The following is a 23901-nucleotide window of genomic DNA, read 5'->3' as shown; positions in this document are numbered from 1 at the left end:
CAACCGATACAGACCTGATTCTGGCCTGTGATGGAAAGAGTGTGGAGAAACCTCTGGGATTTATGTCAATAACGTTAACGCCTGCAGAGAAGCATTATTCACAGTTGGACAGAGAAGCTTTGATTTTTGGCATTCAGAGATTTCACAGGTATTATAATGGTAGATCATTTACAATTCTTGCTGAGCAAAAGCCCTTGATTAATCTTTTCAATGAATCCAAGGCAATTCCTCAAATGGGATCACCTAGAGTACAGAGGTGGGCTGTAATGTTACAAGCATACCAGTACAAAAGTGAATATAAACCAGGGAAATGTCATCAAAATGCAGATGCTCCGAGTAGACTCCCAATGCCTGGTAACAGAGAACCTGATGACAATGACGATCAATTACTGATGATGGAATTAATGGATGATTTGCCTGTTAGTGCTGAAATTAAGAAATGGACAAAAAATGACATCACACTCTCACATGTACATGAGTACATTCTGAAGGGCTGGCCTAGCATAGTGAAGCCACAATTCTTGCCATATTATCATAGGAAAGATGCACTGTATGTTAAAGATGGATGTGTGACTTGGGGAGCTCAAATTATTATACCATCACGGGACAAGCTGCTTTATTGACTTTATTGAATGAAAGGATTGGCCCGATCATACATGTGGTGGTCTGGGATGGATCAGGATGTGAAGAGAGTCGTGCAGAAATGTGAGGTATGTCAAAGTTTTAAGAAGGCACCTGCTCAAGATCTTTTGCACCCATGAGAGTGAACGGGCTCACCCTGGGAAAGACTTTATGTAGACTACTAAATGTTTTTAATTTTTGGTAGATTCTCATTCTAAATGGTTGGAAATTTACCCTGTAAAACATGCCACTTCACAAACTACCATCATGAAATGAGACAGTGTTTTAGCACACATGGATTACCTAAAATGATTGTAACGGACAATGAAACATGTTTCACAAGTAAAGAGTTTAAGATTTTCATAAAGAGAAATGCCATTCAGCATGTTATGTCTGCTCCTTATCATCCTTCATCAAATGGCCATACAGAACGTGCTGTACAAACCTTCAAGGAGGAAATTAGGAAGTTAACAGGTGACACTGTGGAGACAAGAGTAGCAAGATTCTTGTTTAATTATAGAGTCACTCCTCATGCAACAACTGGATTAGCACCTGCTGAAATGTTAATGTCCCGTAGGTTGAGATCAACCTTTGATTTGCTCATTCCTGACCTGAGGACCAAAGTCCTACAAAAACAACAAAAGCAAAAAGAAAGCCATGATAAACATTGTAAACTCAGAAGTTTTAAACCTGGAGATTCCGTGTATGTGAGGAACTATAGTTTTGGTCCAAAGTGGATTCCGACCATAGTGGAAAGTTGTACTGGACCCTTAACATACAAAACTGCTATCGGACAAGGACAAATTGTGGAAAAACATGTGGACCAAATGCAAACTCGCTGTGCTGATGAGATGTTGGAGATATTTCTACCCTCAGAAAATGAACAGGGTGTTGATGCTTCTGTCTTGCCAAATGTGGATTTTCCTACATCACCTTTAGGGAATGAAATGTCTGCCCTTGAAACAGAACAACCATCAGAATTGCCTGTTACTAAGAATCAACAATAATCTGAATTGCCTGTTACTGAAAAAGACACTAATAATGCCCTCCAGCTTATTTGAAAGACTATGTTAAGTAAATGCATAAAAAAGGATCAGTAAAATACATTGGTCCAAGTGTTTATGTGATATGTTGGATAATGTGTTGTTAATACACGGTTGTATAACTTATGTAATTCTATTTGTAAATTCTACTTGTTAATTAGTCCTATTATGTGAAAACCTTGAGTACAATAAAAAAAACACATTTCCAGCTTAAGAAGGAGGGGATGTAGTATCATGGAGTATCCACTAGGGGTCAGTGTTGGTTTTAATATATATATATATATATATATATATATATATATATATATATATATATATATACATACACACTCACCGGCCACTTTATTAGGTACACCTGTCCAACTGCCTGTTAATGCAAATTTCTAATCACCCAATCACATGGCAGCAACTCAATGCATTTAGGCATGTAGACATGGGCCCTGTTTACACGTACATGGTTATTTTTAAAAACTGAAAGATTTACCTTCGTTTGTGCCCCTCGTTTACACGCAAACGAAGAACTCGCCTCTGAAACCGATTGTTTCTAAAAACTCTGGCCAGAGTGGGGATCTTGAAAATCTTCGGTTGCACGGTTGCATGTAAACTGAGACAAATGGATGTTTAAGCAGGCAACGTCACAGAGTATGCGCCAGAGCTCGCACTACGTCAAAAGTGAGACCTATGTTTACATGTGACTGCTACTCTGAATGCTTCCAAGATCACATTTATGTTCGTGCCAACTCGTTTCGTGTGTTTGTATTTGCAAATACAGCTGCTCCATTATGTCGAGGAGCAGAGACGAGTGCTCGGAGGTCAGCAATTTTATGCGTGTTTGACTTCATGCGGCGCTGCAAGAACCAACAGATGGATGATGTCAAAGTACAGTGAGAGCGATTCGAAATTAGACCTCTACGTGTGATTCCGCAACTCGCTCTTGCGGTACTTTGACGTCATTGATCACCTACTGCAACAACTCCTCCCTCCAACATGAAGAACCAGTCCGCGTCACCACCAGCGCTGCCGGTGATTGGCTTACGTGGGCTTGAGCTTCTCTTGATGGCATGTATGCACGGGTACGTGTAAATAAACACTTTTCTGAAAACTGACATGTGTGCACGATATTATTTTTGAAACCGGAGAGGTTGAAATGTCCGTTTATGAAAATAGCCGCCCACGTGTAAATATAGCCATGGTCTAGACCAGTGTTTTCCAACCCTGGTCCTCGGGCACCCCCTCCCAGAAAGTTTTAGATGTCTCCTTATTTAACACACCTGATTTAACTCATCAGCTTGTTAGGGACACATGTTTACCATTTTGGAAGGAGGCTGATGAGTCGAATCAGGTGTGTTAAATAAGGAGACATCTAAAACTTTCTGGGAGGGGGTGCCCGAGGACCAGGGTTGGGAAACACTGGTCTAGACGATCTGCTGCAGTTCAAACAGAGCGTCACAATGGGGAAGAAAGGTGATTTAAGTGACTTTGAAAGTGGCATGGTTGTTGGTGCCAGATGGGCTGGTCTGAGTATTTCAGAAACTGCTGATCTATTGTGATTTTCAGACACAACCATCTCAAGGGATTACAGAGAATGGTCCGAAAAAGAGAAAATATCCAGTTCTGTGGGCGCAAATGCCTTGTTGATGCCAAAGGTCAGAAAAGAATGGCCAGCCTGGTTCGAGCTGATAGAAAGGCAACAGTAGCTCAAATAACCACTCGTTCCAGCAGGATAACGCGCCATGTCATTAAGCGCAAATCAACTTAGGTTTCTTGAACATGACAATGAGTTCACTGTACTTAAATGGCCTCCACAGTCAACAGATCTCAACCCAATAAGGCATCTTTGGGATGTGGTGGAACGGGAGCTTCATGCCCTCGATGTGCAGCCGACAAATCTGCAGCAAGTGTGTGATGTTATCATGTCAATAGGGACCAAAATCTCTGAGGAATGGTTCCAGTACCTTGTTGAATCTGTGCTACGAAGGATTAAGGCAGTTCTAAAGGCAAAAGGGGGTCCAACCCGGTACTAGTAAGGTGTACCTAATAAAGTGTCCGTGAGTATATATGGAAGCTTAGCAAAGCGTAGCGTAAGTTCTACCAGGAAACTCGAATGTTACGTCATTCATTGCACAAAGCGCAATCAATCACTCCTAATACTGAAAGTATTTAAGCCTCCCACTCACCTGTCTTTGCGTTCGCAGATACTGATGTCAGCTTTTACACGCTTGATGTCCAGTGCATATGCTAATGCTAACTAAAGCGTTAGTTACCCGAATCACGCCGATTTAAATGTTGAGTGATTTTATCGGGCATTCGAACTGGTTTCCTGGGATTTTCTCATCTCGTTTCGTTTCACCTGCAACATCGCGTGGAGCTCTTACAGAAGGTTAAAGACTTAAAAAGGGAAGTCTGCAAGCTTCCTTAAGTGTGTAACCCTGCAGTAGAGAAGGATACCACAGGCCGTTTCTTTTTATGAACAGTGCATGAATATTTGGATGATCTGTAAAGTGTAAAATTAATATTGACTGTCGCACACTCTGAACGCCCGCAGCAGATGTCAGTAATCATCATTGAGTGGCGAAGCGCCGCACCTGCACGGGTTTGGAAGAATGCCGAAGCTTGTTATCTCCCTCATCACAGGATCTTTGTCTTTCATCTACAACCCCAAAACAGAAAAAGTTGGGACATAGTAGAAATTGTGAGTAAAAAGGGAATGGAATAATTTACAAATCTCATAAACTTATATTTTATTCACAGTAGAATATAGATAACAATCAAATGTTGAAAGTAAGATATTTTGAAATGTCATGCCAAATATTGGCTCATTTTGGATTTCATGAGAGCTACACATTCCAAAAAAAGTTGGGACAGGTAGCAACAAGAGGCCAGAAAATCCAAATGTACATACAAGGAACAGTTGAAAGACCAATTTGCAACTTATTATGTCAATTGGCAACATGATTGGGTATAAAAATAGACTCTCAGAGTGGAAGTGTCTCTCAGAGTGCAAGATGGGAAGAGAATCACCAATTCCCCCAATGCTGCAGCGAAAAATAGTTTTCTGAGCTTCTCAGAGAAAAATTGCAATGAGATTGAAGTTATCATCATCTACAGTGCATAATATCATCCAAAGATTCAGAGAATCTGGAACAATCTCTGTGCGTAAGGGTCAAAACCGGAAAACCATACCGGATGCCCGTGATCTTCGGGCTCTTAGACGGCACTGCATCATATACAGGAATGCTACTGTAATGGAAATCACAACATGGACTCAGGAATACTTCCAGAAAACATGGTCAGTGAACACAATCCACCGTGTCATTCGCTGTGGCCAGCTAAAACTCTGTAGGTCAAAAAAGAAGCCATATCTAAACATGATCCAGAAGCACAGGCGTTTTCCCAGGGCAAGGCTCATTTAAAATGGACTTTGTTAGAGTGGAAAACTGTTCTGTGGTCCAACGAATCAAAATTTGAAGTTCTTTTTGAAAAACTGGGACGCCATTTCATCCGGACTAAAGAGGACAATGACAACCCAAGTTGTTATAAGCGTTCTTTTCAGAAGCCTGCATCTCTGATGGTTTAGGGTTGCATGAGTGCGTGTGGCATTGGCCGCTTACACATCTGGAAAGGCTCTATCAATGCTGAAAGGTTTATCCAAGTTCTAGATACATATGATCCCATTCAGATGTCGTCTCTTTCGGGGAAGACCTTGCATTTTCCAACATGACAATGCCAGACCACATACTGCATCAATTACAACATCAAGACTGCGTAGAAGAAGGATCTGAGTACTGAAATGGCCAGCCTGCAGTCCAGATCTGTCACCCACAGAAAACATTTGGTGCATCATCAAGCGGAAGATGCGACAAAGAAGACCTAAGACCGTTGAGCAACTAGAAGTCTGTATTAGACAAGAATAGGACAACATTCCTATTCCTAAACATTGGTCCTCCTCCAGCTGTTCCTTGTGTGCACATTTGACTTTTCTGGCCTCTGGTTGCTGCCTGTCCCGGCTTTTTTTGGAATGTGTGGCTCTCATGAAATCCAAAATGAGCCAATATTTGGCATGACATTTCAAAATACCTTACTTTCAACATTTGATTGTTATCTATATTCTACTGTGAATAAAATATAAGTTTATGAGATTTGTAAAATATTCCATTCCCTTTTTACTCACAATTTCTACTATGTCCCAACTTTTTCTGTTTTGGGGTTGTACAATACCAAATGCTCCGCTTATTATTGGTTTTAAACCGTACGCAAAAGTTTTGTGAAGCAAAGACATGGAATCGACTTGGATGAACGACTATTGCTCGCGAAAATTTCACACATTAAATACGGCGTGTATGCAATGCATGACATGCTGCAAACAGGCAAATGACGTGGTCTAATGTTCGTGTGTTTCATTGGAATAAGGAATGCGCAAAGTATACGAGCTTTATCTGAACTGTCCCTTTCAGTGTTTCCCTAAAACATCAATAATATAAGGTACTATTTATTCATGTAACAGGTTCTTGCAACGTCCTATACCTGCTACGGTACTACAATGCAAGTTGCTTAATGCCTAACAGTATTCATGCAAACTGTTCATATCAAATGCAAATATTCACGTTAGATCTTCACTCACCTGACCTTAATTACAGACTTTAAGGATACGGGGATACGCTGTTTTCGAACTTTAAATCTTATGGTAGGACACACCATTAAAGGTGTTTGAAAAACGCGTTGGAAAAGGAGACGGGCCGACTACCAAAACACACTTATAGCCAATAAAATCAAATCAAATGCCGGGTTGCGTATGTGTGGGGCGGGTCTATCAACAGAAGGTCCAGATTCTATTGGAGTAGGGGTGTGTTTGTTTAGGTGATTTCAAATATCAACATTGGCTTTCAAACATCATGGACTCCGCCTTTAATATATCATTGGAGAATAAATCCTGGTTATACAGCGTAAAGTTTTCAAGCACACATTTTGTTGCTGAGCAAATCGTAAGTGTGTGTGTGGTCGAATGGCAACAGTAATGCATATTGTCAATTTTTTTGAGCACGGGGTTCAGCATAAATGTTTCCATCTAAAGCTTTGTGCTTTAAGATCTTCAGTTATGCACATGTATAAAGTACGAGAATGCATCAACTTTTAACTGTACTTTTCAAATGAGACTTTATTCCAGATCTCAGTCAACTTCTTATCCGAGCTCGGTTGCGTTGAACATCCCATCTATTCATTTGGATTATCTTCTCCTAAGGTAAGCTCTCTTATTATACTGGATTGGCTGGCACATGTACATGCTTTTACAACCGAAAGATGGCAATGACTATGTCTTACAGCGCAATAAGGAGACGGAGATGAGGTTGTGTGGTGTATTTAATACAATTAAAACGTGCATTGGTGTTATTCCTGAGGGCTTGCCGTTGTTTTGATCGGTGTGCATTCTGCGGATGTCTCAACAAAAGTTGAGCCTGTACACCCTCATGTTGAGTTTGTTTGTTATGCAGTAGACCTCACAGTTGAAAAACGCGCGCCTTGCTTCTTTAAGAACACGACAGGTTGCATCAGTTTGAACCATTTAAGTGCAATGTGCTTTGCGCATGCGCATGGGTACCCTGCAAGCAAGCCTATGATGGCCCCATACAGGCCTACTTTGGGCTTGCCTTAGGGCCCCTAGCTGGCTGCTAGAGCAGGGCCCCTGAGATTTTGCTCATCGGCAAAATGTTGGCCCCTTAGCACTGGCCCTGCATGGGCAGCCCTCACTTAGCCCACAAAAAGCCCCCACAGGCCCTGCACGTGCAACCCTAACATGTCCCACAGAAAGCCCTCACCAAGCCCACACAGGCCCTACACAGGCAGCCCTCACATGGCCCACAGCAAGCCCTCACTAGGCTCATACAGGCCCTACACAGGCAGCCCTCACATGGCCAACAGAAACCCCTCACTAGGGCCATACAGGCCCTGCATGGGCAGCCCTTATTTATCCCCCAGGAAGCCCTTACAAGGCCCACACAGGCTCTGCAAGGGCAACCCTCATTTAGCCCCCATAAAGACTACACTCGGCCCACATGGGGCCTGCACTATTAATCTACAACAATACATCTTTTACACCATAAATACTTTCTGGCTGCTACAACTTCAGTCTTAGAGAAAAAAAGTATTATTCATCTGAAATGGATTTAGGCACCACATAACTAATGTTTGTATTGTCAAAGATGTACAGCAGTCAGAGGAATTTCAAGCAAATGGATTTATTAAACACAAAACAAGAAACTTTTAATTTAAATCAACACCCTGAAAAGGTAAATTTATTCAAATAAAAAACAGAACAAAAAATAAAGCTTTGCAAATGGATACTTTTGAAAAAAAAAACATTTTCAGCAGAGGTCACTCCCCCCCCCCCCAAGGTCTCAACTCAACTGATGGTGGTAGCGCTCCTTACGTCCACCTGCTCTGTCTCTTGAATTACGCAACCAGACCTTAATTTCATCCTCAACTTCAGAATCAAGAGGACTTGGCTGAAAGGAGCATTTTCTTACAGCCTCTGAAAAGCAAATGGGCCTATATGAAACACCACTATGTGCGGAATGTAATTCATATATGCAACTTCTCATATCTCATGCTAGTAGCTTACCTGTTACAACCCTCCTTAGCCTTAGGTTATTAAAAGGTCTTTTTTGATTTGTGCCACTCCAGTTCAACTGAGTGGCTAGAGAATGGCCAATCAATGTTGATAATATTCTTCTTGTTGCCACTTGGACACTACACCCACCAATGGTTCCGAGATAGGCAGTCTAACATGAAGAAAAAAAACAAAAATTACAAAGTGATTTGCATTTGGAAAAATATAGTTTCAGGACAAACATTTTTCTTTTTTTTTTAAATCTGACTACATAATTCTCAAATTAATTTAGATATCAAAGATTTGAATATAAAAACAGAAATCAAACAACATATATGTGTTGCTTGGCAGAAAGTCAGTTGCAGTTGCACTGCTGCCAGTTTGGGGACTTTGTCATTATGTTCTCTTACATTTCAAAGACATGTTTTGGGGGGGTGACTTCTTGTCAAATGCAAATGACATTTTTATGCAAAACTTTGTTGAGAAGCTGCAGTGCTTAGAACAGCATCACTAGTTGATCAATATGACAATGGGTCAATTTCCAGGCAAGGGACTGAAAGTAAAAGTGACAAGCTTTGTCAAGTATGCAACACAATGTGATTCCTGCATTTAACATATCCCAGTGAGTCGTGAACACACACCCACAGCAGTGGGCAGCTATCCCAGCACCTGGGGAGCAATTAAGTGCCTTGCTCAAAGTTGCAACTTGCCTGCCGTGAGACTCGAAATGCAGACTGCAGATAAACTATATGGACACTATAACACCCACAAGAACACTCTTGTGGATGAATGAGCTTAAAATTCCACTGACCCCCCCCCATAATCTTGTACAATTCCTTTTCAGAAGAGTGGATGTTGTTGCAACTGCAAAGGGGTCAATGGACATAATTTTTTAATAGCATGCCATTTAAGTGTAACAAATAGTACTTTGGTCCATATAGTGTCAGGAACAGGAGCTATGACATGTAGTGTATGTTAGAGCCGGAAGCTCTGTCAATACTTAATACTTGAAATACTAAAAAGTATTTCCAGTCTTGAGAAGAGATATTGTTGACAAACCAAATCATTCCGGCATTGATGATCTTCCATTTTTTGCTCCAAAATATCCATGTCCTGGTAGCTTTGAATGGGTAATATGATGTCATCAGGCAATGTGATGTCTTTTGTGCTTGATCGTGAGATTCTTGATACAGTTCTCTCTAGCATGGTCAGTCTGTCCTTTATCTCATCTAATGTAGTGACTATATATCTCTCAATACCTGAAAAAGAAAAAAAAACAATTGAAACTGAACACAAACATTGTTTTAGCAGATTAACAAAATAAAGTGTTACAATGTGCACAAACAGTGTGCCCCTGGATTTCTATATTGTACAGCATTTTGGCTACGTTCAGACTGCAGACCAAAATGACCCAAATCTGAACAGCCCAAGTTCTTTTCGATTTGGGGTAAAACACTCAGGAAGAACCAATACTCAATAAATACCCATTATTACAAGATGTAACATTAAAGGGATACTCAATCATTTTGTCATATTAAACTATGTTATTAGCTTAACTAAGAAGAGTTGATACATCCCTCTATCATCTTAGTGCATGCACTTAAGCTTTGCCCAGTTCATTCAATGGTACCAAACAGACATGAAGTTAGAAATGACCAAACACATCAACGTTTTCCCTATTTAAAACAAGTAGTTATACGACTAAATATGGTTGCACAAACTAAAACGTGGGGCTTTTCAAAGCGGGTTATAAAGGGTAACTATAATGTATTGCAGAATAGCACTTTTGGGATTACTTCGACTCTGCGCAGTAAAACTCTCCCTCTCATTATGAGAGGGACTAGGGGAGCGGATTTTTCAGGTGTGACTTTTTACTGCGCCGAGTCAGGTTTAATTTTGTGCCACCATACTTGGTCATATAACTACTCGTTTAAATAGGGAAACGTTGATGTGTTTGGTCATTTCTAACTTCATCTATGTTTGGTACCATTGAATGAACTGGGCTAAGCTAAGTGCTATCAAAGTGTCGCTGCACGCCACAGCGATTAAGTGCACGCACTAAGATCATAGAGGTATTTATCAAAGTTAAGGTAATAACATAGTTTAATATGGCAAAACGATGGATTATCCCCTTAAAAAATGCCTTTGCTTATTGATGCTAGAGAGGTGTAACTACATTTTTACAGCCTACTAAACATACCTGCTGATAGAGGCACTTTCGTTGCAATAAACTGAAAAACATGGACAAAATGTTTTCATGGCTGGCAAGTTATACTGTAGTACCACAATCATTTTTAATAACCTAATGTCTAAACATGAAATCTGCTATTTCTAGACCATTACAATAATCAATTTTTTTAAATATCAGAAATCAAAATTCTTAACAAAATTTTAATTTTGACAACAGTACATTGTGTTGTCGACAAGTGCACCAGAGAATGCAATTCATGCCTGCGCCTTTGCTTATTGATGCTAGAGAGGTGTAACTACATTGTTACAGCCTACTAAACATACCTGCTGATAGTGTCACGGTGTGTATAACACCGAATAAAGGAAACTAAAGAAGACGAACCCAAACGCAAAGAAGTACAAAAATATAACTATAGGTTTATTTACAAGGGAGAACAAAAACACCCACGTGGGGGTAAAACAGAAAGTAAACCAAACACTGTGATGAACACAAACTAAACACTGGTAAACAGGAACAGATATGGACACGAAGCACATGAACCGAGTTTCCTCAAACAACGCACGCACACCACACAGAGAACACGAGGGCATTATATAGACAGCGCATCAATGGGGAACAGGTGAACATAATTAATCACTTAAGACACGAGTACGTAAGGGAGTAGGGTAAAAGTGACAAGACACTGGGAACACGTGTTACACATAAACACCATGCTGCCATAGTCTTGCCCTCTAACATACCACCTGGATAATAACCAGGGTCAGGCAAGACTATGACAGCCACAAAACACTGGGAACACGTGTTACACAGACATAATGTGAAACACACGTGTTCCCATGTAGACACAATGCTGTCGGGATCTTGCCCTCTAACATAGACCTGAACTATACTAAGGTCTGGCAAGATCACGACAGCAACAAGACACCGGGAACATGTGGAAGCCACACACACCATGTGATTCCACATGCGCCCACACAGAACATGATACTGCCACGGTCCTGTCAGATGCACTCAGACCTACATCTAGCACAGATGTCTGACAAGACCGTGACAGTACCCCCTTCTTCAAAGACGGATACAAGACATCACAAACAAACAAAAACATTAAACACGAGGAACGAAAGACTGTACTACAGAAGACAACCACGACAACACAACAATAAACATCAACGGTAAACAAACATATGTAACAAAAGGGTTGGGATGATTCAACAAAAACAATACATGATGAAGGGGTGGAGGGGCAAAAACAGGGGGAACAAAATGTCCAGGGTGCATAAACCGAGTCCCAAAGTTCAAAGGCTGAGATGCCGAGGGATGACGTGGTCCTGGTCGCGCGTGTGATTGCGCATGCGTCTGCGCAGGTGGCTGCGCCGGCGTGTCACGTGTCTCCGGCTGCACCGGCGTGTGACGTGTCTCCGGCTGCACCGGCGTGTGACGTGTCTCCGGCTGCACCGGCGTGTGACGTGTCTCCGGCTGCACCGGCGTGTGACGTGTCCCCGGCTGCACCGGCGTGTGACGTGTCTCCGGCTGCACCGGCGTGTGACGTGTCCCCAGCTGCACCGGCGTGTGACGTGTCCCCGGCTGCACCGGCGTGTGACGTGTCCCCGGCTGCACCGGCGTGTGACGTGTCTCCGGTTGCACCGGCGTGTGACGTGTCCCCGGCTGCACCGGCGGGTGACGAGTCCCCGGCTGCACCGGCGGGTGACGAGTCTCCGGCTGCACCGGCGGGTGACGAGTCTCCGGCTGCACCGGCGGGTGACGAGTCTCCGGCTGCACCGGCGGGTGACGAGTCTCCGGTTGCGCCGGCGGGTGACGTCTCTCCGGCTGCGCCGGCGGGTGACGAGTCTCTGGCTGCACCGGTTGGTGACATGTCTCCGGCTGCGCCGGCGGGTGACGAGTCTCCGGCTGCGCCGGTTCCGAGGCCCTCTTCGTCCTCTTCCTCCTCCTTCTGGACGCAGAGAGTGCAGGACCGAGACTGGCCCCGGGAATAGTCTCCAGCACCGGGGAGACGGGAGTCGACCTCTCCAGCCGGGTAGCCCCGGTCCTAATGCCCCTCAAGCTGGCCTGAGTCTGGCGGGATCCAGCCGTTCCGGTTGGTCGCCGCCCGGCGTAAACTTCGGGTCCGCATACGAGTGGGTCATAGAATTCGTAACCCGACTCGTATGCGGGACGTGAACCCCTACCCCGTATCGCCAGGCGGCTACCGGCAAACATCTTCGCTGGGTTCTAGTTTGGTGCGTGCGTTATGTCACGGTGTGTATGACACCGAATAAAGAAAACTAAAGAAGACGAACCCAAACGCAAAGATGTACAAAAATATAACTATGGGTTTATTTACAAGGTAGAACAAAAACACCCACGTGGGGGTAAAACAGAAAGTAAACCAAACACTGTGATGAACACAAACTAAACACTGGTAAACAGGAACAGATATGGACACGAAGCACATGAACCGAGTTTCCTCAAACAACGCACGCACACCACACAGAGAACACGAGGGCATTATATAGACAGCACATCAATGGGGAACAGGTGAACATAATTAATCACTTAAGACACGAGTACGTAAGGGAGTAGGGTAAAAGTGACAAGACACTGGGAACACGTGTTACACATACATGATGTGAAACAACACGTATTCCCACATAAACACCATGCTGCCATAGTCTTGCCCTCTAACATACCACCTGGATAATAACCAGGGTCAGGCAAGACTATGACAGCCACAAAACACTGGGAACACGTGTTACACAGACATAATGTGAAACACACGTGTTCCCATGTAGACACAATGCTGTCGGGATCTTGCCCTCTAACATAGACCTGAACTATACTAAGGTCTGGCAAGATCACGACAGCAACAAGACACCGGGAACATGTGGAAGCCACACACACCATGTGATTCCACATGCGCCCACACAGAACATGATACTGCCACGGTCCTGTCAGATGCACTCAGACCTACATCTAGCACAGATGTCTGACAAGACCGTGACAGATAGAGGCACTTTCGTTGCAAAAAACTGAAAAACATGGACAAAATGTTTTCATGGCTGGCAAGTTATACTGTAGTACCACAATCATTTTTAATAACCTAATGCCTAAACACGAAATCTGCTATTTCTAGACCATTACAATAATCAAAATTTTTAAATATCAGAAATCAAAATTCTTAACAAAATGTTAATTTTGACAACAGTACATTGTGTTGTCGACAAGTGCACCAGAGAATGCAATTCATGCCTGCAAGTTATGTCCATATTGTTATGTCATATTGCACAACACTACTCTGGAGAAAGAAAGCATACTGAAATACAGTGCCAGCAGAACTCACACTATGGCTAATATTTAAACACCAAAGATAATGGATTAACTTAGAACTAAAACTCACCTCAGAATCAGGAGAATTCCAGTTGATTGAAGGCAATTAGGTGTTGATAAGTGACATGTGATATATCACCACGCACTTAGGAGTCAAATGCTGCTTATTAGCGTTCTTCAGCCAAAAAAGTAGTTCCAGGAAAAGTAACATTTTTAGCTTCACAAATAAATTAGAATTATTAATTTTATTCCTGATATGCAGTATTCTAAATATACTAGGGTGGTAGATTTTTTAATTATGAGACAGACAGATTTTTACCACATATTTGCTTGGTACACTGTTAATTTTGAACCCTGTTTTAAATATTATATTATATCCAGTAAAAATAATCATCTTTTTAAAGTAACATTTGTTCATGGGTTTTAAGGAATCATGCATTGACTTGTAGACACAATCCAATTTAAATGTGCAGACTTATGAGGTCGTATTGAATTTCACATTGCATTTTTTAAAGTAGCCAAACAGAGCATGGACTGCCTACACAAAACCTGCATGGGCCCTATGGTCCAAAAGTTGTTCTGGGCCCAAATGGCTTGGCCCACACTGGGCCATCATAGCCTTAATTAGGGCAGATTGCCTGTGTGGGCTGCTCACAGAGAGCCTAGTGTGAGTGTAGTGGGTTGAAAAAAATGAATGTGTTTTAAAATAAAATGCATGTGTATATGTGTAGAGAGGAAGGGAAAAAAAGACACGCCCCCTTTAAAATTTAAATGTCATGTGGCATTTATGTGTTAAAAGCATTTTCATCATATTCTTCAGTTCATTTTATTGATATAAATTGATGTAAATTCATCATTTTCATTCATACGGAGCCCCTCTGGTCACCCCCTGGATAAAAGAAAACAATCCGTGATCACGGTTTTGTGGTTCGTCCCCTCAGTTTGTAGACCGTGCTCACGGATTGTTGAACTGTTCCCTCAGTTTTGCAAACCGTGCGCTCGGATTGATGGACCGTGCGCGCGAGTTGGCGATCCGTGCTCTTGGATTTGTGGACCGTGCCATCGGTTTTTGCAATCCGTGCCCACGAGTTTGTGAACCGTGCGCACGCTTTTGCGGTCTGTTCTCGCAGTTTTGCTGGCTGGATTTGTGGCCCCTCCCTCGTTTTGGAAATCGCTGTTCATTCTTGTTCATTCTTTCCAAGTTTCCTGTTGATGTTTGATATTTTCGGAAATTGGTAAGGTTTGGGCCGTGTTGGGCTGTTTTGTGCGTTCCTGACTGGAAACGTGCTTTAGTGTTTGCGAAGTGTTTTGATCGGATGCTACAGTAAACAGATATCTTTGTGTAATATTAACATATGTTATTTAGATTTATTCATCAAATAAAATAAATATTTAACTAACAAATGATTTCTACATATCCTTAATATTTTAATCAATATACTTAGGCTTGCTATATATTTTCGTTTTTAATTGCTCATTTCAAATTCATATTTTATGTATTTAACATCAACTTATTAGGTAAGATTAAAAAATTATTAAGAGCTGCACAATTATAAACATATAAGTTTTATATACCTATAATTCTTAATTATTGTAAATCAATATTATTTGCATTTAACATCAACTTCATGCCAAACTTTTATTATGATTTACTTAATTTTTTGGTGAAACATTTTTACATTATGTTTATTATCTGAGCTAATGTAAGCAAAAAAGTAGTTAGAAATTAAGTAGATCACATGTTAATTTAAGGATCAATGAGAAAATAATCATCAAAGGAAACTTCTGGGATGACAAACATCTGAGAAACTCTTTAAAAAATCCAGATAAATTTGGAGTTTATTAATATTTAAACTTAAAATTTGTACTTTGTTAATTAAATATTGTCTTTGTCCTTGCGTAAAGTTTTTTTATCTGAATACTTGAAGTTATACTGTTATATTAACTGGGTAACAGCTTTCTGTGCAAATACTGCTAGAATAATCGTGACTATTTGTATTGTACGTATTTATTTAGGTCACCAAAGTGTTAAAATAGCTGTGCTCTTTGAAATGTGTGTAAAATAATCAATTTCTGGTCATATTTTTAATGCACAATGAGCGGGTATATGAGCCACACTCTGTAAAACATTTACTATGATTTATTCAAGTTTTGGTAAAACATTTTATACTTACAAATACTGAGTAAATTTGAAAGCTTTAAATCTGGTATTAACAATAATTAAATTGATTTCCTATTAAAAATAAAATTGAGTAAAAATAAGTAATTGCAAATGTTAAGTAGATGTAGCTGTTTTTTATGAATTTTATTTAAATAAAAAATGAGTTGAATTTACTTAATGTAAAGTGAATTTATTTCATACCATCCTTTATGAACGATGAACAAAGCAATTGTACACAATTATTTTATTGAACATTTATTTACACATGACATAACTCTACAGTCATCACGAAACTCCAAAAATGCCAAACAGTACATGTTACAAATACAATGAGCTGAATAAACTCTGAGAGGTTGCAGAATCACTTCTTCATTCCAGACAGGTGGATCAGCAGAATCCTGCACCTATATTGTAAATGTAATTACTCATACTCCACACTTACCAGGATTTTTGAGGAGATTCGGAGATGTTCATTGTCTGCAAAAGACGCAATTTCATCTGCTGCTGAATAAAACCCGTTTGCTTTGTTGATTTTTAAATTAACACGTGATCTACTTTGTTTGCCTATATTTACTCAAATAATAGGCTACAATGTAAAAATGTTTGATTGTCGATGTTATGTTGATGTTAAATACATAAAATATGAATTTGAAATGAACAATTATTATTATAAGTTTTAAAACCTGTAAATATTTAAGTGTGAAATTCTCAAATATATTGATAATCAGATATAATAATATTGATTTACAATAATTAAGAATTAAATGTATATAAAACTTATATGTATATAATTGTGCAGCTCTTAATAATTTTTTAATCTTACCTAATAAGCTGATGTTAAATACATAAAATATGAATTTGAAATGAGCAATTAAAAACGAAAATATATAGCAAGCCTAAGTGTGGCATTCTCAAATATATTGATTAAAATATTAAGGATATGTAGAAATCATTTGTTAGTTAAATATTTATTTTATTTGATGAATAAATCTAAATAACATATGTTAATTTTACACAAAGATATCTGTTTACTGTAGCATCCGATTAAAATATTTCGTAAATATTAAAGCACGTTTCCAGTTAAGAATGTATAAAACAGCTTAACACGGTTTAAACTTTATTAATTTCCGAAAATATCAAACATTAATAGCAAACTTGGAAAGAATGAATAAGAATGAATAGCGATTTCTAAAATGAGGGAGGGGCTACAAATCCAGTTAGCAAAACTGTGAGAACAGATTGCAAAAGCGTGCGCACGGTTTATAAATTCGTGGGTACGTATTGCAAAAACTGAGGGTACGGATTACAAATCTAAGAGCACGGATTGTTAACTCGTGCGTACGGTTTATTAATCCGAGCGCACGGTTTGTAAAACTGAGGGAACAGTTTAATAATCCGTGAGTACGGTTTATAAACTGAGGGGACGAATTACAAAACCGTGATCACGGATTGTTTTCTTTTATCCAGGGGGTGACCAGAGGGGCTCCGTACATTCATCTTTTCATTGAGTAGAAAAAATAATGCTTTGTTGCTGTTTATAATTGCTGCCTGTAGAGGGCGCTGAGCGCTATTGCTTCTAGGTGATGAACCGGGTGAGTCAGAGTCAATTAAACATTGTCCATGACTGCAGCCAGTACTCCGGTTTCACAGTGTCTTTTATTATTACCTTACAGGTGAGCAAAACTGTTTCAAAAACTGGTTTACACTAATGTTAAACACTGTGCTTCAAAGACGTATGTGTTTATTTCTGTTAGATGACTGAGAAATACTGTTGTTAAGACACATTGAGCATTACTGGGTTATGTATTAGACATAAGATGTATGAATAGGTGAATGTAAAGTGAAATATGATAAAATATACATGTGAAAAGTGTTCATGGACGTTTTAAAAGAGTTTATAATGTTGATTGTTATCGGATGACCACGTTTGAGTGAGTTTAAAAGGCGTTTGCAACTGAAAGTATCTCGAGCCAAAATGGCTGCGTAAGCATGAGTGAGTCAGAGCCAAAATGGCGACGTACATGTAAAACACGAGGATAATGTGAAACAAAATGCAACTTCATTTGTGACAGTTTAGAAAATGAAAACATAGTCTTGTGAATGTTGTTATGATGTGAACAATATGATATTTGGTTAAAAACTCAGATTAAAATGATTATGATTAAAATGTAACTACTCTTATTGAACTATGTTAATGTTGTTAATGCATTGAAATGATGATGATTTAAATGTTGGTTTTGTAACAAAGTTTTCATATTTTGATATACATTTTGAATGATCTGCAAATGTTCACAGTTAACATTTTGGAGTATGTTGGACACATTTATTAAGACATTTGCACTTGTGATTTATGTCACTGTTTAAATGCACATGTTTTGTAAAGTGTTTTATATTTGACTTTAATGAACACTATTTCTATGAGAGTCAATTAAACATTGTCCATGACTGCAGCCAGTACTCCGGTTTCACAGTGTCTCTTATTATTACCTTACAGTGCTGGCCAGTGTGGTACATGCAACTTACTCCCTCAGGCTTACCAGACTTGAGGAGGGTAACATGAGCCCAAAGTTGTGGGCCTCAACTGGGCAAGCTCGCACTGGGCCTGTTTCGGTTTAGTGTGGGCTGGCCCTAGCCCACTGTGCCCACAAAAAGCCAACATGGGCCCCGCAGTGGCATGTTTGCAGGGTAGGCTACAGCAGATGTCTGGACACTGGTTTGAAGATGTAATGTGACTGCTAGCTTTTAAATCACAGCACGTAATTCCAATTTAAAGTGCTGTTGAACGTTGGCAATGTATGTTTCGCCCGAAATGGTGGTGCCACCAGCTATAAACACAGAATACAAACACAATTTCCTTCTTGTTTTAACATGGAACCCAATGGAAATAATGTCTAATATTTCTTCAAGTGGTGTTATGTTTGAATATGGTGGTGTTCGATTATCTTATGTGTTTCAACTATTTAATTTCAATTGTCTCATGCTGTTTTAATGACGTCCAACATGACTGGAGAATTGGAATGCATCTGAAATAACTTGTTTCTAATTTAATTCTATGTTCTGTTTAAAGCCTGGAATACACCACAGTAGTGATGGTCAACCCGGATCTTTTTAAGGATTCGGGTTAATCTGAGTCACTCACTAATATGATCCGGGTTGTGCGAGTCACTTGAGTCACTTGAATCACTTGGTCAAAATCTCCCAGTTCCAATCGCTAATACTAATGTAACCAAGCAACTCAGATCACGCATGCAGCTACGAGTCTACGACTCCTCTGCTCGCAAAAAAGGGCTCATGTGACCTGAGGAACTTGTAAAAAAACATGCATGTCCGTGGTAACATCAATAATATAATTGTAAAAGTTCGGTGTGTGTGTTTAGTTTCATTTCATAACGACAAATATATCAACACCACGTTTAAAAGATGTGAGGCTTTGTTGAATTGGGACGTGAGAGGAACATGTCCTGTTTCAGATTGACTTACAAGATCCATGATAGGCTTCCGTTAATGCAGCCACACAGTCACTCATCCGCGCAAGAACATGATCTTGTAAGTGAGTCCCAGACAGAGCCGCTCGCCCGCTCCTGCACGGGTCCTGTGAGTGAACCACTCACGTCACTCTGAGTGACTAAGTCAACAAGAGGAGCCGTATACGTCCGTCGGTGGTGGATCTTTACAGCAGCACTGCTGCAACAGTCCTCGTATTTAAATTTTTTAAACATTTGCAGCTTCTACCCAAAACATTGTGCCAGTCAAATATTGCAACAGATTAGCCTACATGAGTCAGTGGGTTAATAACACGAGCAAGGCTCGGCGGATTCAAGCTCTATTGAGTCACTCTCTGTGTGAATCCCCGAGCCGCCGACCAACTCATTGTCGCACGCACGCATCCCTTTGTACTCGGACTCGGAGCTGCAGAAAATTACGAGTGAGCTTTTGCTCACTCGGTACCCCCAGTCGACATTTGGTGATGTAAATTAACTCATTGTTGCAAGTTATAGAACATATGGCAGCTTATGTAGAGTTATGTGTTGTAATTCTGTTGTAAACATTTGAAGAGCTTTGTGTTTGATCCAATTTCTCATTTTAAAGCAAAATCTGAGAGGATTCAACTGACTCGGGTTAATGGTCACTAAGGACTCATGGTTCTCGAGTCATTTTAGGGATCGGGTTAAATGATCCGAGTTTCGAGTGACTCGCTCATCACTAGTGCGATTTTCACAGCCCACGACACAAGTAGGCATTTTTGACAGTAACGAATAATACGCAACTCAACCTGCTGTAATGACTTTTCTGACCCCGACAAGCACAGTGGGAACCGCCTGTGACATGAAATGTGAAGGGGTCTATATATAGGTGATGTACTTCATGGTGTAACATGAAGTAGAGTGCAATTTGAAGCACATTGTGAATTGTTTGTCTTGTGTGTAACTGGAACAGATCAGTAAAGTGTAAGCTTTGATATGCAGCATCGGTTGTTGGTGATTCTTTACTGGAAGATACTACACCTATATTTGAGGCAAGGCAAGCTGCATCTCAAACAAGCCTATTTCTACAGCTTTATTTTCATGAATCAGCTGAGCACTTTGTGGTATATCCTGGGTCTGTGCATGAAGTCAGGGTGCTGAGGAACAGCCCTGTGTAACGTATCGAAGTCACCTGATTGGCTGGTCTCTGGTTGATAGCTTTGCTTTCCTGTGGCATCATGGGAAAGCTGGGATAGAAGTGTCCATCTGGTGCCGTATTTTGAGCCTAATTATTTTGTCCCGTATGGGACGTCTCGCATCCCATTGTTTGACTGCTGCACTGATCTAACCAGTGACTGATACAACAGGCTTGTTCAACTTTATGTGGCGTCACAAGAACCGAGCGGCAAATAAAATCAAAATCCAGCGATTCGAGAAATCATAGAGGAGACTGCATTCAAAATGCTCTCGGTACTTTGATGTCATCCACCTGTCAGCTCTTGCAGCGCCACAAGCAGCAACAGCAGCAGTGCTGATGACGATACTTAATGATGATCTCCGACACTTTTCATCCTAGGACAATCAGTATACGTTTAAGAGGGTCAAATAATAAGATTTCATGTTTTCTTTTTTATAAAGTGCGTTATTTAGCTGTCTGAGCATGTATAAGATTTGCATAGTTACAAAGTTTGTTTTCAAATCTGAAGAGATTGCTGATCCTGAGACCTACCTAAAACGTGTAAGTGTGCTTTAATTAAAGTATTTAATGTTGACTCAAAAACTACAGCTCACAGAATCTATGTAAGTTTAAGTTTGTCACACGTACGATTAACATAAAGAGGAGAAAGTTTTTTACCCTTAATGCAGGAGTCACAAGTGTTTTGTTTTAGACAGATATTAAAAGTATATGGTTAAATTAATTACAAACTATAAATAAACCTGTTGGCAAGGCATAAAAGTTATAAATTACAAAATAACAAAATATTTAAAGTAAACCATAAATCCGAACTAAAATTTAACTCATTTGAAATAATGTTGTTAAATATGAAAATAAATGATCGTAACAACAAACAGCTTTCTTTCATTTTAGCTACCATCTACAGACCTCCAGGCAACCACACAGATTTTCTTAAAGAAATTGCAGATTTCCTTTCTGAGCTTACAGTCACTGTAGATAAAGCTCTTATCGTTGGTGATTTTAATATCCACGTGGATAACCCAAAAGATATATTAGGACGAGCGTTTATGGATATTCTAAATTCTCTCTGTATTAGACAGGGCCTATGCATACTCGTAAGCACACATTAGACTGAATTCTGTCACTTTGACTCAATATTAATGACATCGAAATATCACCCCAGAGCGATGCAGTTTCAGACCATTGCCTTGTGTCATACACGGTACTTCTAGATAGGATCACTCAGTCTACAACATACTACAGATTAGGGATCGACCGATATGGATTTTTTTTGTGCCGATGCCGATACCGATTTTTTTCCCATCAGCCTTAGCCGATGACCGATACAGTCTGCCGATTTTCTTTAGCCGATATTTGGAGCCGATACTGCTTTTGCTCATTCAGTTTTTATCATAAAAATGACACAATGATTTTACATTTAAAAAAGGAACATTTATTGAACTATATTTAACAAATAGTAAAAACAGGTGAGGTAGAACAAGTAAGAAAATTCAGGGCTGCTTAAAATATATAAATAAAATAATTACACCATTGCACACAGTAGCAGCAACCAAGCAGCATAACAAGGGGAACACTTTACTTTATCCATGAAAGTAACCAACTATTTACAACCTATTTAATGCTTAGGTCTTAAGTTTTAGTGCACTTAACTTAATCTTTTGTAGAGCAAATGTCTTTCATAAGAAGACAAGGAAAATGTAAACAGCAATACTGATCAAAAAACAACTTAAAAAGAATTCTGAATAACATGCGGATTGCCCCACTTCTGTATCTCACACACCCTAGTGCCCTATAATAAATGCGAGGGATAGTTAGTTTGCCTCAGCTCGCTTGAAATGCATAAAACTGAACAAACACATGAGGATTTGTGTACGGACTTCGGTCAGATAGTAGAGCGCGTGCACGTGGGAGAGGTGCAGTGAGAGAGACATGGATGAGAGAGTGCATGTATCTTTGCGCTCCCAGTGAACGGAAATGTTGACAAAACTTACAAAATAACACTTCTCAGGTCACATAAAAGTCATGTAGGAACTGTTTGGAACTAAGTGCTTTGGGTCGAATTCCTTTTTTTTTTTCGCTGACGAACATTCCGCGAAACTCCGCGTTAACAACCATAAACGTATGCAACCATGAACTGCGCTATCCACAATGACGAGAAACTATCAGCAATGGATATTGATTTTTAGCCTTTTACTACTACATATATTTATGGAGATGAGAATTAAAAACCCACCCTGTCCAGCTATGATCAGCTGTTCGGTTGATCACATGACCTGCGTTTGCTTGCGGCATTATGAGCACGCGTCGCGTCCAAATGTCAGACTGGTGGTCGCTGAATAAAACTCCTACAAATACCACGGAATCACGGAACAACGTCAGCATTATTTAATCCTATGACCAGTTTTCGTAACAGCTGCCGTATGTATACGGTTAGCCTAAAAGCTATTTGAAGCTCCCTAAATACAATGGCAAGCAGTTTTATAAGCATTCGCGTTTTCCATTATGACCACCAAACTTTCTTAGCTATGATTGCACGCACATATAGAGCAACGTGTTTACACTTTCAAAGTATATGGCAATATTTCAGTCAAACAGTTAAAAGATGCTTTGAAGTTTAAAACTTACCAGCGCAGGCTTGGAGCGCTCCGCTCTGCTAGTGGGGGGAGGGGGACTGCACGATACACCTAAAACCTAGTAAAATCGGCCCGATGTATCGGCCGGCCGATATATCGGTCGATCACTACTACAGATTAGCCAAAACAATAATTTCCACCACTAAAGATAGCTTTATTGGCACTCTTCCAGACCTGTCCCAAATGAAACGTAGCAAATTACCGTGAAGATCTGGATATTGTAATTGAAAACCTGAACAACATTTGTTCTAGCACGCTGGATGCCGTCCTTAAAAAAGTAGCTAGAAAAAAATGGAACGAAACTATAGAAGCACAAAGTTAGAGGTATGGCATGCAGCATGGAAAGAGAGTGTTCAACACTACAGACAGGCTATAAAAATGCCAGATCTACCTATCCCAGCAAGCTTATTAAAGAAAATCATAACAACCCTCGTTTCCTCTTTAGCACAGTTGCGAAACTGACTAGAAACAAAGCACAAACAGAAACCAATAGTAAATTCCAACACAATAGTAACGACTTCATGAACTTCTTTACTAACAAAATTATGGTTATTAGGGAAAACATCGAAGCTACACAAGCAGCCATCACTCTACCCAATAGTACATTTAACACTAGATTACCATACGAACATCTTGAGTCATTTAAACCTACTACAATAGAA

General features: G+C 40.1%; 1 long non-coding RNA gene across 1 annotated transcript; it reads right to left on the bottom strand.

Annotated features, from left to right (window-relative positions):
* Nucleotides 1–7278: 7278 nt before the first annotated feature.
* LOC141366198 (uncharacterized) lies at nt 7279–9603 on the bottom strand. The gene is made up of 3 exons (XR_012371297.1): nt 9328–9603; nt 8281–8440; nt 7279–8190 (listed from the first exon to the last, which is right to left on the bottom strand). It is a non-coding gene; the product is annotated as an uncharacterized lncRNA (long non-coding RNA).
* Between the last annotated feature and the right edge of the window lie 14298 nt (nt 9604–23901).

Source organism: Misgurnus anguillicaudatus, chromosome 9 (assembly GCF_027580225.2).
Source record: "Misgurnus anguillicaudatus chromosome 9, ASM2758022v2, whole genome shotgun sequence".
Lineage (NCBI taxonomy): Eukaryota > Metazoa > Chordata > Actinopteri > Cypriniformes > Cobitidae > Misgurnus > Misgurnus anguillicaudatus.
The sequence above is the reverse complement of the archived record's forward strand: the minus strand, read 5'-3'. Positions and strand labels throughout refer to the sequence as shown.